This window comes from Heterocephalus glaber, unplaced genomic scaffold (assembly GCF_053883595.1).
Source record: "Heterocephalus glaber isolate CG9 unplaced genomic scaffold, H.glaber_assembly_v1.0 deba00001561, whole genome shotgun sequence".
Lineage (NCBI taxonomy): Eukaryota > Metazoa > Chordata > Mammalia > Rodentia > Bathyergidae > Heterocephalus > Heterocephalus glaber.
The window spans coordinates 6,390,970-6,409,364 of record NW_028258349.1 but is presented as its reverse complement, the minus strand read 5'-3'; the positions used below and the strand labels follow the sequence as shown (position 1 = coordinate 6,409,364).

Sequence of the window (18,395 nt, the reverse complement as noted above, 5' to 3'; positions counted from 1 at the left end):
AATGAGAATAGCAGATATGGTGTTCACGTGCCATAGTTCCTCAACCCCAAAGAGAATGAAGAAGGAAAATTGATACTATGCCCAAAGATTAAAATCACTTCTTTAGTGTCCCATTGCTGCAGTACCAAATTATTACACACGTGGTGAATTAAAACAATACAAATTTATTACCAGTTCTTGAGACAAGAAGCTGAAACTAAAGTGTCGGGAGGAGAAGCCTTTCTTGCTTCTTCCTGTTCTTCTGGTCCCACCTGTTTTTGGGATTGTGGCAGTGTCACTCCAAACTTTACTTCCGTCTTGACAGGAACTTTACCTTAGATTTAAGGTCACTGAGCTAATCCAGGATGTCCTACTTATCTTAACATTTTAATTATATCTGTAAGGAGCTTTTTAAAAATAAGATTATATCCATAGGTTCTGGCAACTGGGATATGAACATGACTTTTAAAGGACCGCCATTACCCACTGTAAACCAGTGATCATTTACCAATAAGTTGCTCTTTTGGTAAATGGGCTCACAACAGTCTTACAAGACTTATAATGTATTAAATTTTTTCAAATACTTATCTACAAAAAATAAAATGGGGAAAGGAAAAACTGAAAAAACTTGTTAGAACACCATTGATTCTTCTTTATATTCAAGCTGTGGACCCAAATAAATGGGATGTAAAGGTTGGTTTAAAGCTTATTTTTATACAGCTTCAGTGCAAAAGTTTATAGTTCTTCTGTAACAATATACAAGGAAACAAGAAGCAGGAGTAATGTATTTATTGGAATCCTGAAGTGCCTCAGTGTCCAAAGAGAAATCACATAGGTTCCTGGGCTTGAAAATACAAACACTGTCTGGTCAGATGTTTGTTAGCCAGCACTCAGTAACACCCTGATTCTGAGAAATTAAATGAAATATGAAATCACTTTGCCAGTGAAGCCTTGGTTGGAATCCTTCTAATAAAAATTCACTTGGATGTGACACTCAGCGGAATTCTGTGTAATTCTAGACAAGGAAAATTATTTTAGGAATATGTTCCTGTATTAAACTGTGTAATGAATACAATTATTTTTATCGCCCTGCACTAAGATTGTGAGTGTTACTGCATTTTTTTAAAAAAGGGGCTCCTTAGATATCCTGGCAGCTTACCCAGCCACCAGTTCATTTGGGACCTGCCTTATCTCCTTTCTGCTCCTGAGATTGAGTGAGAGGAAGATAATGAGTTTTTTTTTCTTTTAAACCATGTCACAAAGGGTGAATAGAAACTTTAGCCCCCAAAGAAATTTCTCCATTAACACAACTTTTGAAAACATTTGTTCAAAAAGTTCATAATGTTACCTCTTCTCACAGAAGAGAAACATCAGGGAAGAATATATGGAAACTGGCCTAAAAAAAAAAAATGAGGTTGGGCATTCCTTGTGACCATTCCTGGCATCACTATCTTCTCAAATGCTTCAGACTTATTATCCAGACTGCTAAGGAGCTCAGAAAGCCAGTCTGGGTTGATTCAAATTAGACACTGAAAAGAAGCTCTATTTCATTCTTCTGAATTTAAACTACACAGAATAATTAAATGTAATGCTGATGGAGGGTGGGACAAACAGGGGCCCTGCTGAGCCCACTTTGGTGAACTAATAAGAAGGACTATAATTTGCAGCAGCAGCGATTTTGCTACTGCATGTTAAAATTTTATATTTTCTCATGTAAGTTAAAAATACCCCTACAATGGTATTTTCCTTCTTTATGGAGAGTGTACTTTTGGCCCGCTCAAGGCTGAGTTCTTAGTCACTGATTAAAGTTTTCATGTACACAGATTCATAGTGTTCATAAGTTCCTAAATTCCACAAGTCAAGTGCACTTTGTTAACTGACCTCTTTGAATTATGCATGGTTAACCAGAATATTCCAACACATTTTCCTAATACATCCTTGTCTATAGTTATAGTCATAATCACAGCTAATTAAAAAAATAATTCCTTTCCTCAATTCTGTCCATCACTACCAATCTCAGAAGAGTCACTTTAATCATTCAAATTTAAAACATCTTAGGATCAGGTAGTACCCAGCCAGGTGTAGGAGCACCGGGTAGTGAGGTTTGCGTCTTGCTTGCCAGCTGCATATCTGCGAAGGCTCTGCACTTTCATCTGGCCCAAATGCATAGCTGAGTCAAATCAATGTGCTATGTATGAATCCCTTTCTCCAGATTACTTTGCCAAAAGATGCTCCCGACATTGAACTGCCACACGCTTTTCAGCTTAGAAAATGACACACCAATCTTGATGATCCTTTGGACTATTTATACAACAGGATGTTGCAGAATGACAGGATAAAAAGGCAGATTCACCAAGAGGGCTTCTGTAATTTATAAGCATTCAATGTGTAACAGAAAACTCCATCTCTTCCTCCAAACCCCGCTTCCCTTTGTCTCCTTGACAGGTGACAGGTGTCACTTCCTCCCCTTGTGGATTGCCAAGTTATAAACACTGGCTCATCCTTTAATTCTTCATTCTCCAAATTTTGGCAAATCCTTTGGGTCAGGACTTTATTACAACTATTTCCCAATTTTCTTGTTTCCAATTTCTCTTCTTCACGCCATTATTTTAGGTAGATGCTGGCGTACATTTCTTTTAAAAAAAGAAAATCTGTTTCACATTCTAATATCCTTTGCTGTCTCCCTATTGGAGAAAATCCAACTTCCTTAGGGTGATTCATATTTTTTCACTGTCCGGTTTTGCACTGAACCTTCTATCCCCCCCCCCCTCCCCCGCCAACATGCTCTGAGGAATGTGAAATCTCAACTCCAGTTACTCCAAAATACTAGTAATTAAATGGCTACTTTATTAATCTTAAGAACAGATATATACACAGAACTTACAATTTCCAGGGCTAGTTTCCACTGAGGCCTCTCTCCTTGGATTGTAATTGGCCATTTTCTCCCTGTGCCTTCACGTGATCTTCCTTGTGTATGTCTTGTACCCAGATTTTCCTATAAAGATACCAGGCACATTGGATTCAGGCATACTCTAATATCCTCATGTTAGCCTAGGTAACTCTTTAAAGATTTTATTTCCAAATTGCAGTGACATTCTGAAGTACTGAGGATTAGGAATTCAACATAAGAATTTTAGAGAGACTCAATAATGTTATAGGGCCCAAAAACTGAGGTTATTGAAGGATACTTCTAACTGATAGACTACAGTCACAGAGGCCCAGGAATGCAGAACACTTTGGCTGCTCCCTAGGGCAAGAGGAACATTTCCTGTGATGATACAAGATAGATACACCTTTTAGTAATAAGAAAGATGGTGGTGGAAAGGAGACATGGTAAAGATTTTAAAAAGGCAAAACCTCAATGAGGAGTTGGAATAATCATGATTTGCTTGCTATCTGGGCAGAGTGTGTGCTGTCTACTTCACACTGATATGTTTATTTAATAGTCCAACATTCCTAAGAAGTAGGTACACTTATAATCAGCATCTTAGCGACAAAGATGACAAACCACCATTGAGGTTTAGAGGAGTGTACTTATCTGCTGAAGGTCACAAATTATTAAGTGGCATACTTGAGATTCCATTCCCAGGTAGGTTTATTCTAGTTCTTGCATTGTGAGCTTTTCTCAGCTCCTGTCTAGAATTTTACTAGGTGCATGCTTTTGTGAAAGTCACATTTATAAACTCCAGCATTCTCATCTGCAAAATGGGATCAACGAAACTACATATATATATATATATATATATATATATATATATATATCCCTGATACTGCTGAATTATTGGAAGCCTCTCAAGTAACAAGAAAAGTCACTAAGAAAACTCAAGGCAGGCTGTGGTAATCTTCCTGAAACATTTATAGATGTTTGGATTCCCCCATGTCATGATCAATTTTTTTTATTCATGAAATGATCCAAAATACCAAGAAACTACTGTGTGCATTAATACCCCCATAACAAAAGCCAACATTTGCTTAATAAAAGAATCAGGCAACTTCTCTGATGCTTTTTCATGTTATTCATTCAATTTCTGAAACTTCATTCTGAGGGTAGTGGTGAGAATAATTTCATTTATTTAAAAAGTTGAGTATACAGTGCTCCTGAGGGAGAATTACAGAGACTTCTCCTTGCTTTAGAAGGACCGCTTGATAAGCATATGAAGGATGAAAACAAAATCATCACACCACAGAATGGGCTAGACTAGGCTGTTGTCTTAGCAAAATAGAAAAGGGTAGGGCTTAGGGAATTCTATTACACACAGTTTTGAAGCAGTGCATTTAGGACAGTTATCACTGCCCCAAACAATCAGGATGCTGTTCAGCAGGGTAATTTGGTATGGAAAAGGGAAAGTTCTCACAAGAAATCTAACAGATGGAAGTCAAAGGAGCCAGTGGTAACTGTGAGAGAGAGAATGCCTCCAATAATCCTTAAAGATGCGGAAATTCTCATTCACCCAGGGAGTTAACTTACCTATTTGGATAACAAGAAGGAGTGATCTTCTAAGAATAATTTTTAAACAAAACCCAGAAAAAATAATCTTCACAATTGTTCCTGAGTGATTAAATGGTCTTTTTGCATTTGGAATCTATAGACTTGACCTTTAAATCTCAAACTAGAAGAAGCCTTGAGTGGTGGGATAGAAACACAGAATGTTCCTTCCTGCCCATGGGACATATTCTCAGTCCTGTGAGCACCCCGAAGGATGCTAGAACTTTGATGGATAAACACTAAACAGAAGCTGAATGATGGTGCCTGCAGGAAGATGATAAATGGAGCAGAGTGTTTATAAGCCTGAATCGTGCTGAAGAAGACCTCTAGTATTGTTATTCCAGCAGCTCTCTTCCAATACTCAGGAGTAACAGAGAGTTACCTGAGTCTTAAATAAGAGACTTAAAATCAATGGGAAGGACAGGTCCACAGAGAATTTATCTCAGAGTGCTAAATGGAGGTGGAAGGGAGCATTGTAGGCAACATGAAGAAATCACTAAGTTCAGACAAAGTTTCAGTACAGTGTAAGAAAACATATAACCAGAAAATAAATGCATACATAGTCGAAGTGTTCGACCATATAAAAAACACCTTTGGAAAAGCACATCCTACAAAAGAAATAATTTATTGACTTTGATTGATGTGACAGGAATGACAGAGCAGTGTATTTGTATAGGTTTGAGTTTCCAAAATTAGAAACAGAAAGTAGATGAACTATTTCCTGATCTGACAAACATATCATCTAGTCTTCTTCCTTAGGACACACACACACACAAGATTTAATTGTTTAAATTCCACATACATTTTCAAAGAACTTTCATATCTAGTATCTCAGCTTTTTTCTATAGCAATCCTATTAAACAAATACAGATCAATTTATTATTTTCCATTGATAGATAAGACCACTCAAAGTCAAAAGAAATTAAGTGAACTTCCTAAGAGACATTCCTCTTTAACTCTTCCTACAAAAGTAATACAAAAATTTAGGTTGAGAATAATGTAACTCAAATTTCTTTTTTTCCCCCCCCATTAAGTTTATTGGTACATTTTAGGTATAAAATACAGTTACATTCATCATTGGGATCTTGTACCTTTACAGGAGTATCTTGGTTCTTATTTTATTTCCCCTTCCTTTCCCCTCCCTTCACCCCCTCCACCCTTCCCTATTTGCAAAGACCTTGTTTCCATTTTTTTCCTCTTCTCATATTTTTTCCTTTTTCTTTTTTCCCTTCCCCTACCCCTCCCAATTCCCCTGGTCTTTTAGACCTTTTCTTCCTGTTACACAATATCAGTTATACATTTTTTAAATTACAATATTAAGCTCTAGGAGACATTACCACAGATTTTCCAGAATTTAAAAGGATATAGAAAGCATATTACAAAAATCTGTTTTGAAATAAATTTGACAACTTCTAAGAGGTAACTTGGAAGACAAATTAATGAAACTAACTCTGGAGAAAGTATAAAATTTGAATAGCACCTATTAAAGAAAGTATATTCCTAGCTTGAAAACCTACCTACATGACAACAGCAGGCTCATAAACATTTTAACTGATAAATTATATCAAACAATTAAAGCAGAAAAAAGAAGGAACACTTCTCCCCTCATTTTAGGAACTCAACATTGTGCTAATCCTAAAACTGGATAAAGATAATAGAAGAAAAAAGTATGAACATAGATAGAAATTTGTTTAACAAAACAAACTATTGGAAGTCAGATCTGGCAGGATGTAGAAAGTGGTTTTGTTATAGGGATGGCAGTGTTGGTTCAGCATGGGAAGATCCACCCCCAAAAGTCATCATTTTAACAGAGGAAAGGAAAAAGCCATATGATCCTGTCACTAGTTGGAGAAAAAGTATTGGACTAACTTCTACAGCTGTTCATGGTAAAAGCTATCAGGAGCCTAGAAGTAGAACAGAAACTTCTCAACAGAATAAAGACATGTACTCCATACTTCCAGCGAGAATGCCTTATATAAATGGAGAAGATACAATGCTTTCTCCTTAAGGTGGGGAACAAGGACAGATATGCTTCTTTATCTGTCCATTAAACTTTGAAACCTAGTCTCCACCAAAATAGTCTGGCAATAAAATGACACAACTAGAATAGGATTGGCACGGCAGAGGCGAAATCTTTATATGTAGATGAAAGGATCATCTACAGAGAAAATACTAAGAAATCTCTAGGAGCCCCTAGAACTTGTACTTGAATTTAGCAGGATTAGAAAACACAAGGTATATATAAAAATTCAGGTCTGTGTATACTTGCTATAAATGAAGAATTGGATATTGAAATTTAAAAGTTATGTAGGAGTACAAAGGACCCAGAAAAGCCAAAAACAAAAACAAAAACAGTGTTGGAAGATGTTTAGCACCCAATTTTAAGACTTCTTCTAAAGCTACAATAATCAAGGCAGTGTTGGTGTAAGGAAAGACATAGATCATTTCAATAAAACAGAGAATCTAGAAATAGAACCACACATATGGTCCACTGAGTTTTGAAAGATTATTTAACATTAGCATTTTATAGAATATAAACTCGATTCAAGAGCCAAGGAAGAGATAGTGTCTTCAGCAAATGGCACTAGAATACCTGGTATCCGTATATAAAAAATTAACCTCAACCCTTTTTTTCCATACATGAAAATAACTTGAAGGGATCTATGAACCTAAATAAGAAAGTCTAAAAGCATAAAACTTTAAGAAGAAATTATAAGGGAAAATATTTATGAATTCAGGGTAGGCAAGAACTACCTAGGAGACAAAAAACATGATGTATAAAAGAAAAAAATTGATAAATGAGATTCCATCAAAATTTAGAACTTTAAATGACATCATTAAAATGAAAAGTAATCCTTAAACAGACCATATTTACAATGCACATAACCTATGACCAGAATATATAAAGAATTCTTAGATCTCATTAATAGACAACTCAATTAAAATGTAGACATAAGAAGATGATAAATAGCCAGTACAGCACAAGGAATGGTGTGCAACTCTAGAATCAGAAACATACTAATCAGTACAATAATGAGATTGAATTATACACTCATTAGGGAGATGAAGTCAAAAATTTTAAAAGCCTTGTCATGACTTTCTTTTTGTTGGATTCTCCCCCTTTGTGTTTAATTTGTCATGCCCAATGGATTCATTCTGCTGGGTTTCCTGGGGTTGTGATCTTCATTGTCTTTTCCTAGGGTATTTACTAAAATTTTTTGGAGTGCTGATTTCATATTCATAAAGTTCCTGAGGTTCTCTTTATCATGAAAATATTTTGTTATTCCATCAATTTTGAAAGATAGTTTTGCAGGGTACATCATTCTGGGTTGGAGGCTGTTTTCCTTTAGGGCTTGAAATACATCACTCCAAGCTCTTCTTGCCTTGAGGGTTTGCTTTGAGAAGGCTGCTGTGATTCTGATGGGCTTTCCTTTGTATGTGATTTGTTTCTTTTCTCTCACTGCTTGTAGAATTTTATTCTTCTGTTGGATTTCTGGAATCCTAACTATTATATGCCTATGTGTAGATTTTTTTTTTGATTAAGGTTAGCTGGAGTCCTATATGCCTCACTTATCTGTATGTCAAGTTCTTTTCCCCTCCTTGGGAAGTTTTCTGCCATCACTTCTGTGAACAGTTTTTTTTATGTCATCTGCACTCTCTCCTCTTTCTTCATTGACTCCAATCAGTCTTATGTTATTCTTCTTAGAATCGTCTAGGAGCTGCTGGATTGATTTCTTGTGTTCTCTTACAATTTTAAAGCAATTTTTCTTCTCCTCCTAACTAATTGCAATCTTATCTTCTATATGTGAAATTCTATCCTCACATTGGTTCATTCTGCTGTGCAGACTTTCCATGGAGTTTTTAATCTCTTGGAAATCTGTTTGTATCTGTTTTATGGATTCCATTTGTTTGCTATGTTGGGATTCCATCATGTTCCTCAGATCCTCTATTTTTTTATCTGTGTCCTCTCTAGATTTATTAATCTTGTCTTGCACCATGAGCAAAATGTTTGCTGTTATCTGAGAAATTATTTCTGATTTCATTTTTCCCAGATCCTCTTTTGTTGCCAGTTCAGAGAGTCCAGGTGGTTGAGTATCAGAGTGTTTCATCTTGTTTCCCTTTGGTGTTGCTGTAGGTGACCTGGAAGTCTGTTTTTGAGGCTTGTTTATGTGTCTTCTCATTTCCACGGGGTGGGGGAGTGCTTCTGGGGCCCACGTGGCTCACCTTCTCTGCCCTAGGAGCTTGGGATGGCAGTGGGTGAGCTTCCTTCTGGGTGCTAGGACCGGCTCAGCTTCTCTGCCCTAGGAGCCTGGGATGGAGGTGGGAAGCTTCCTTGTAACTCAAATTTCTAATGACTTAAATAAACAGAGGAAAAAAGTTGGCAAAAGTAACTAAAGTCTAAGAGTAGATTTTCCTGTCTAAAAAGATAGCTAGATCCAGGATTGAAAAGTCTTTATCCAAATATTAGTGTTTCTCTGATTCTTAGCTCTGATTCCTTTCCTTATTTTTTAGGTAGCTTCTCTCCATTTAGTGACAAGATGGCTACCAGCAACTCCAAAATTCTCTCTCTTGTCATCTTCACAGCCTCCATAAAAACCATGTGCCTCTCTCCAACACAAAACATAAGTTATTTTAGAGAAGAATTTGTGTGGGTGTTTTTCTTTTCCCAAGACTCTCCTGGTGGATTATAAGTCCTTGTTGCTCAATAATATACTTTAAGTTCCTTGTGCTTTCATTCATCCATCCTACACCATGGCGGACATCAGTTGTCAATCATGACATATTTACCCACTGGTTTCAGAAGCTTCTCTGCAATGTTTTTCAACACTAGACTATAAAAATGCATTTCTACTTAGTAAGATCTGAGTTGTGAGTTGAAAGCTCAAATTTCTTGCAAACAGGAATGCACATACTACTGTCATTATCTTTGGATTTTTTTTGTTTGTTTGTTAAAAACTCATCAACCACTTAAAAAAGTTTTCCAGAAGGCTCTCTGGCTGTCAAAGATAAGTATTTTCTGCAATAAAACCTTAATGAACTAAATAATAGTGAGAGTGAGGCACCAAAGTGTTGTTTTATTCTTCTTCACCCTCTTCTTGGCCCTCTGGTCACTCCTGTAGAACATGAGTTTACACTTGATCTTAGCCAAAAGCTGAGAAGTGATGCATAGACCATAACTTTAACCCTAAAATCCAGGAAACTTTCTTCAGAGCCATCCAGCCCATGCTTATTGTGAGCAGGTTCTCATGAATATTATCTATAATGATGTCATTTTCAAATTAGAACATGAATATTTACTGCTACAATATATGTAGCATAATTTGATTTGGGAGGATTGCATTAGCTAACTGCAATTTAGGCATTTTAAAGTAAACACAGAGTGGCAATGTTGTATTAACTAATAACCCCATGGAAATGACAGAATTACTAGGACTTCTGGGGGAAAGGAAAGCAACACATTCTCTCTTGTCCTTCCCTTCCACTGTCCCTACCTTAGTCAGTGACTGATGACAAAGGTAAGTCTGCAGAGGCTGACAGCTCCTTTCTCCACTTCTGTCTGGGCCCAAATCAACATGGTGGTGCCTGTGGTGGACTCTCTGCATAAGTGGCAACAAGGTAGAACCAGTAAGTACTCTGACAGGCAATTGAAAACTACTTCTGAGTTAATAGGATGAAAACCAGTAGTTGTATGAAGGTTTGTTGTGCTTACCCGGACAGGTTTGTTGTTGTTGTTTTTTTGGTACTGGGGATCAAACTTAGGACCTTGCACTTGCAAGGCAGGTGGCAGCACCACTGAGCTAAATCCCCGGCCCCTGATAGTTTTTGATAACTGAGAAAGCCAGCGCACAAGGATGCTTCTCTGGAGGGAAACCATGACCTTCCTCCATGTTCTGGCTATTTAGGTCTAACACATTAGGAAGTTTCTTACCAAAAGGAAAAGGAAATTATGCTCACAGGGATTTGGTGACAGCATTCTCTGTAACCTCAAAGTCTCAGTCAGCTGAAGCTAATGTCAGATCTGCAGTCGCTCAAGGTCTGGTGACACAGAGAGATGAGCACTGAGTGTGCAATAGTGATGTTCATGGTAATTGTCTGGCAGTGGAAGTATAAGCACAAGATCACTGAAGCACGGAACCAGGAAGCAATGGGTTTTGACCATGAAACTATGGCTTTTTGCATCTGAGCTTTGAGAAGCAAGTAAGATTTTCACATGCCAGAAAACTCTTCCAGGCAGAGGGGATAGCATCAGTAATGCAGAGGAACCTTATCTGGAGTGGATTCCCAAGGTAAGAACATTTGTTTTTTTTTTTTTTTTTCTGTAGGCAAAGGAAGCTGCAAAGGTCCTATGGGCAGCTCAATAATCTCATCAAAAAATGCCTTATGAACATAATGTGTGCAAGGGCTCAGAACAGAGCTTTCTTTTCATTATGCACTTTACCGTGTCTCCCAGGCAGACACTTCTGCTGAGCGGTCATTTATTTCCCCACAGCTTTGGTTGAATGCTGCTCTAGGCTTGAGCTGTGCTCTGTCCACAAGACTAGATGCACGATCTTTGCAAGGGCAGCATGAGTGTGATTGATCATCCTGGCCCTGTTCTCTGCATGGGACAAACACTCAAAGTTGTGTTTTGAATATGACTCCCCACTGTCTTAGCTACTCTTGTCATGGATGAAATAAAATACCCAAAGTTACAGGAGGAAAAGTTTACTTCAGCCCACAGTTTGAAGGGGTTTTAGTCCATAGTCAGCTGGCTACAAGGCAAGTTGGCATGGAAGAGAAGTGATGTTTATAGCATGGCAGGCAGAAGGCAGTGAAGCAGCAAGCAGTAGCAGGAGCAAGACTGCCTTCTTTCTGTCCTTCTATATCTCATCCAGGCTACAAGCTGCTTGATTGGTACCACCCACACCTGGGATGGAGCTTCCATTATCCACACCCAGAACTATGATAAACCAATTTAGATGTCTCATGCCCTAAATCCCAGTATCACACACCCTAATATAGCATCTCACACCCATGATTGAGCCACCTTCCAAAAGCCCCACCTGTGAGTGCATGAGGCTTTGAGGGGACATCTAGATACAAGCTATAGCACTCACACTACTTTTTTACCCAATCAGACCCATCACCTAAGACTTCCCTGAGAGATCCTCTTGTACTTCCCTGAAGGATCAGGCCTGAAGTCCCTGACTTATTTTTACAACCCCTCCTAGTGAGAAAGCCAAAAATCACTGACAAAGCTAAACTCTCTAAGGTGGACTAGATGAAGAATGCTTTCAGGAAAAGCAAGCTCATGAGTCACAACTTGAAAAATACTTTAGGCATCTTGTGTTTTCCTTCCACACATCTATTCCTTCTTCTGTTGGAACAAGAATCTTGCTTTTCCTTGAAGAATCATCCTCCTATCAATCTCAGACAGTGTGGTTTTGGTGCCTGGCCTCTTCCTACACACAGTAGATAAAGCATTTACAAACTGACTCAACCTAGCCAATAGCTGTACCATCCTGCCTGACCCTCCTGCTTGACTCAGGAATGTTTATAAATAGGTCACTTTAATGAGGACCAATTTCATAATTTTTGCTCCACCTGATACCTCATCTTCTCCTAGGGACTGTGATCAGCAAGGCCTCTGGAGTGAGCCTGCCTAAGACTATAGCCAAGGGTCAAAAAGCAGAGCCATAAGATGTAGAGGGAGTAGTGTCTGTTCCGAGTAAGGGAAAGGTTCTAGGTGGCTCCTTTGCAGTAGAAGCATCTATGTAAGGCATCAGGACACTTTCTGAACCAGGATGGAACACTCCACCCAAGTTTTTTGTCAGAGCAAGCTATATTGCCATCTAAAGACTCTGCAGACTAAAACCTCCTTCCAGAGTGGAACCAATGACTACTAATGGAGTAGGGTTATTGAAGGAAGCAGCCTACTGAAGAACTTTAATCCTGAAGTTGAAGAACTGGTGCAAATAGAGTGCTGTAACATCTTGAATTATTTCACATCCCTCTATCTTTCTGGATACCATTGCCTCTCCTTGAATAACTAAAAGAGTCATTAGGTTCCATCCATTTCCTCCTATCGCCCATTATCCACAGAGCACACAGAATCATCTTTTTAAAATAGAAATTCTGTTAAGTCATTTTCCTCCTTAAAATCTTCTCATCCAAGTGTGAGTAAAATTCCCATTTCTTACCATGACTAAGCTGTCCTATAACTTCTGTCCCAATCACTTTCTCTCACTCATCTCATACTTCTCTACAATCCAGCTCTACTAGACTTACTTTTTTTCTCAAACACTTCAAGCTCTTTTTTTTTACCACATATTTGTGCTGTTCCTGAATATACCTCATATTTTTTCACAGCAAAATTTGCAAATTTCTGCTCCACCTAAAAAGCCATTTCACCCGAGTCCTTCTTTTGTCAAATGTTTCTCTCCCTCAATCAGTGCCCAACATAAGTAACCCTAGCAATCTCTTTTGTAATATCCAAACACATAATTATACTGCCTCTTAATAACTGAAAGTAAATTGCAAAAGGTCAGGGATCTTGCATATCTTGTCCACAGCAGTTTGTGTAAGTTCCTTCAATAATCCCCGTATTCCATATTCAATTAGTATTGATTGAATAAATGGACGAGTGGATGGATGGATAGATGGATGGGTGAATAGTCCAATGGAAAAATGATGATTTTCCATGGCAGTGCAATTTCTGATCTCTATTTAAGACAGATATCATCAGCTCGATTTTAGTGTATGTGCTGCCGAAAGAAGCATGAATTATCTCCAACTCGAAGTTCTGAACTCAGGCAATTTTTAACCAAAGAATCTCCAGCTTTTAGTGTCCCAGAACAGGAAGAAGCAATTTGTTCATCAGAGATCACCTCCAAATGTAAAAGTAGATAATGCAGATAGGAATTCATGTACTAGTGGTGTCAAGTGTAATGCACCTTGATTTTTCACATCTATTCCATTGAGATGACTATTAACTCCAAATTGTCATGTTGTATAACATATCTTATTCTGCAAGTAAGAGAAGAATGTTGGAAACCAATTACAACACAGTATGTACTTCGTCTATGGACACTTGTCTTCCCTACTTTAAGAATGGTCTCTTCTTGAATTAACTTGAACACATGTAGCTGTGCATTTTGCCCAGAAGATACCAGGTAGCCATGGAGTTCAAACTCTTGATGTGGATAAAAGTGGTTCTGATCCTGCTTTCCTTCCTGCAGGGATAATACTCCTCTACATCATTCATCACTCCACTCCCAGAGAGGTGGCTGAAAGCTCTGGGCTGAGAACCTCAGCAGTCCTTTGGCCTAAAAATGTGTCTGTGGGTTCAGAGACATGTTCTGTGTGTTCTTTTCATCAAAGCAATGCATTGTAATGTAAAAATTCAAAAGGTGAAGAATAGGTTATTATGAAAGACAAGTATAATGTACACCCCTCTTTATCATGCTTCAGAGATAATTTCTTTAAATATTTTCTGCTTGGTTTCTCTTGGTCTTTACTTTCATTGCTCTAAATAATACAAATATACACATATTTTGAGACAATAACTGAGACAATGTCAATTGACTCTAAAAGAAGAAATAAGGATTTAGCTCACCTATACTTCCTCCTCTTTCCTCTTGACCATATTTGATGTATTATTTTTGATTCTTCCATTGATAACATTATTTTCTAAATTTTATTAAGATTCTTTTTGGCTCTCTAAGCTGCGACCGGCCAGGTGAGATAAGCAGCTTGAAGCTCCGCTGCATCCTGGGCCCCGCCTATGGCACGGTGAGGTCCGCTTAGGCCCAGGTACCTCCCCCCCGCGCCCCCTCCCCGTGCGCCTCTGGCCTTCTGGCTTTTTTGCTACCTGGTCCCTCACGACAGAGGCACAGGAGATTATAAAGACCCTTGTCCTGAGCTCCACAAGATAGAGCAGAAGTTAGTAACAGAAAGAGGGCTTCTCATGTTCCTGGATGAAAACTGAAGCTCAGCAGAAAAGTAAAGAGAATCTCTACAATAAAGGCATATCAGACCACTGTACTTGGTCTGCTGCTGGCTTGCTGAGACTCATTGACTCGTATATGCACACGGATTCCTATGTTACCTACTGTGACAGCAGAGACATACCCTGAAGGAGAACCGTAATTCCTACTGCTATTTGCATAAAAGAAAAAAAATTTTTTTCTCTTATTTTTAATTCTTAATTTTTACTTTTTTTCTACTCTTCATAGTTTTACTCTTCTTTGATTTCTTTCTTTTATCTTTTATTTCTCTCTCTATCTCACTTGTTCTCTCGCTGCCTCACATTGGTCCTCATCTCCCCATTTGTTCCTTTCTGCACTGAATTTGGATTTCTCCCTTATTGGTTTTTTCCTCTCTTTTTCCTTCTCTTGATTATCATTAGGTTTAAAGGAAAGTAAATTCGGTATCTAGCCTCCCTGTTGCTGTTAGGTGATTCTATTCACATCTTTGTTTTTCATTCTGCCTTTTACTCTTGCCTTTATCAACTTCTTAGAGTTTGTGTGATCTTTCTGTGCCTTCTGGCCTCACTGCTAATCTTACCTGTTCTTTCTGCCTGTCCCTCCCTTCCCAACTCCTTTTAACTCCCCACCCCAAAGGGGAAAGATGCTATATTGAAGAGTTTATTCATTATGCACTTGTGTTGGGTTGGTCCTCAGTTTTAATTTAACTCACATAGTTAACAGTGATAGATTAATAACTACCACAAATTGTCATGTTCTAAGCTGTGCTTGATGCTATGGTATTGCTGACTACGTCATTTGGGCTAACATGTTGTGATGGATCTAATTAGTTTTCCTTCCTGGTATAAGGAAAATAAAATAGCCTCAGAATCATTAGAGTCTCAAAACCCAAACACAAGCTATATCTGGAAGACACCTCTGAAATGCGATCATTCCACAAGGGTTTTAAACACAAGCAACAAAGATACCTACATTAAGCAATTTTGAAATATCAATCCAGGAATTAAGGACAGTACCAAAATCAAAAATGAGAAGACACTTAAGCGAGGCACAAATGCAGGGTTCCACACCAAAAGAAAGGAAATTGTGGGGGAAATGAGGTGGAAAAGTCTGATAAGCAACCACTTGGATACCCTGAACTGATACAGGAAGTCACAAAGCAGATGAATGAGGCTCTAGAAAAATTCAAAACAGAAATAATCTCCCAGATAAATACAGACATGGTAAGCAGAGTGAAAGACATGATTAGAAGCTCTAGAGCAGAAACAGATAAGAAAATAGATGAGATCAGAAACGTACTGGAAGCCATGAATACCCAGCCAAAGAAAGAAATGGAAAACATGATTGCCCAACATTAGAAAGAAATGGAATCCATGAAACAGATTCAAACAGATATTCAGGAGATTAAAAACTCTATTGAAAGCATGCAGAGCAGACTGAGAGAATCTGAAGACAGAATATCAGATATAGAAGGCAGGATTGCGGTTAAGGACCATGAAAACAGAGATTTCTTAAAGATAGTAAGGGACCATGAGAAATCAGTCCAACAGCTGCTAGACGATGCAAAGAAGAATAACATAAGACTCATAGGAGTCCACAAAAAAACAGGAGAAAGTACAATTGACATAAAAAAACTGTTCACAGAAGTAATAGTAGAAAACATCCCAGACAGAGGTAGAAAATTGGATGTACAGATAAATGAAGCACATAGAACTCCAACCAGCCATGACCAAAAATAATTTGCACCTAGACATATAATAGTCAAGATCCCAGAAACCCAACAGAAAAACAAAATTCTACAGGCAGTTAGAGAAAAGAAACAAATCACATACAAAGGAAAGCCCATCAGAATCATGGCAGATTTCTCAACACAAACCCTCAAATCAAGGAGAGCCTGGAGTGAAGTATTTCAAGCCCTAAAAGAAAGTAACTTCCAACCTAGACTGTTGTATCTGGCAAAATTATCTTTCAAAATGGATGGGGAAATTAGATACTTTCACGACAAAGAACACCTGAGAAATTTCACGAACACCAAACCAGCACTCCAAACAATTCTAAGCTATATCCTAGAAAAAGACAATGAAGGTCACAGCTCCATGAGGCCCAGCAGAGAAAAGGCACCACACAAGGTAAGACACTAAAGCAAAAGGGGTAAAAATAAGAAATAAAAGAGCCAACAACAGTAAAACATCATGACAAGGATGAGTCAATGTGTCTCAATTATAACTATCAATGTTAATGGCATCAATTCACCAATCAAAAGAAATAGACTGGCAGAATGGATTAAGAAGCAAAACCCAGCAATATGCTGTGTACAAGAAACACACCTAACTCAAAAGGAAATCCATAGACTGAAAGTAAAAGGATGGAAAACAGTTCTCCACACCACAGGAACCCAGAAAAAAGAAGGTGTAGCAATCTTATTTGCAGACAAAGTAGATTTCTAACCAAAACTAATTAAGAGAGACAAAGATGGTCACTACATCCTTGTGAAGGGAACAATCCAAGAGGAAGAGAGGACATTCCTAAATATATATACACCAAATACAAATGCCCCCAACTGTACAAAACAAATATTAATGGACATGAAAAACCAAATAAGCACTAATACAATTGTAGTGGGGTACCTCAACACCCCTCTATCACAAATAGACAGAACAACTAGAAAAAAAATTAACAATGAAATTCTAGAACTGAACCAAGCTATTGAACAAATGGACTTAATAGATGTTTACAGAGTATTCCACCCCACAAAATCAGAATACACATTCTTTTCAGCTGCACATGGGTCATTCTCCAAAATAGATCACATGCTAGCTCATAGGGCATACCTAAGTAAATGTAAAAGAATCAAAATTATTCCCTGTATATTATCAGACCATAGTGCAATACAATTGGAGATCAATAACATAAGAAACTGCAAAACTCCCACAAACACATGGAAATTGAATAACACCCTCCTGAACAACCAATGGGTGACAGAGGAAATTAAAGAAGAAATTAGACAGTTTCTACAAGTAAATGATAATGCCAGTACAACATAGAGGAATCTGTGGGACACAATGAAAGCAGTTCTATGTGGAAAATTCATAGCAGTGAATGTCCATATTAGGACAACAGAGAGAACTCAGTTAAATAACCTAATGCAGAACCTCAAGCTCACAGAAAAAGAAGAGCATAACAAACCCAAAGCTCATACAAGAAAGGAAATTATAAAGACCTGAGCAGAAATCAATGCAATGGAGACTAAGAGAATGATACAAAAAAAATCAATGAATCAAAGAGTTGGTTTTTTGAAAGAATAAATAAAATTGATAAACCTTTAGCCAACCTTATCAAAAAAAGGAAAGAAAAGGCTCAAATCCATGCAATTAAGAATGAAAAAGGTGAAGCCATAACAAATCCAGCAGAAATCCAGAGAATCATCAATACCTACTTTGAGAACCTGTACTCTAATAAAATGGAAAACACAGAAGAAATGGACAGATACCTAGATACATATGAATTTCCAAAATTAAATGAAGAAGATATAGAAATTCTAAACACCCCAAAAACAAAGAGTGAAATTGAAAATGTAATAAAAACTTACCAACAAAGAAAATCCCAGGTCCTGATGGCTTCACTGCTGAATTCTACAAGACATTTAAAGAAGAACTATCATCATTACTCTTTAAATACATCAAGGAAATTGAAAGGGAAGTAAGGCTTCCAAATTCATTCCTGGAAGCAAGTGTTACTTTGATCCCCAAACCAGGGAAAGACCCAACCCAAAAAGAGAACTACAGACCAATCTCCCTAATGAACATAGATACAAAAATCCTCAACAAGATACTGGCAAACAGAATACAGAGTGTCATCAAGAAGATCATATACCCTGACCAAGTCAGATTTATCCCAGGGATGCAAAGATGGTTCAACATCCATAAATCAATAAATGTAATACACTATATTAACAGAGTCAAGGA

At 37.8% G+C, this 18,395-nt stretch overlaps 1 long non-coding RNA gene across 2 annotated transcripts in view; it reads right to left on the bottom strand.

The window, feature by feature from the left end:
* LOC101708139 (uncharacterized) overlaps positions 1-18,064 on the bottom strand; it is a 33,019-nt gene extending 14,955 nt beyond the window's left edge. Inside the window, exons 1-2 of one of the 2 annotated variants that reach the window (XR_015443036.1) lie at positions 18,020-18,064; positions 2,864-2,974 (exon numbers count right to left, since the gene is read on the bottom strand). This is a non-coding gene — a long non-coding RNA (uncharacterized LOC101708139). Of the gene's footprint in view, positions 1-2,863; positions 2,975-9,957; positions 10,286-18,019 lie in introns of those variants that run through there. The other variant, XR_205823.4, reaches the window with a different exon arrangement.
* Positions 18,065-18,395: the final 331 nt, after the last annotated feature.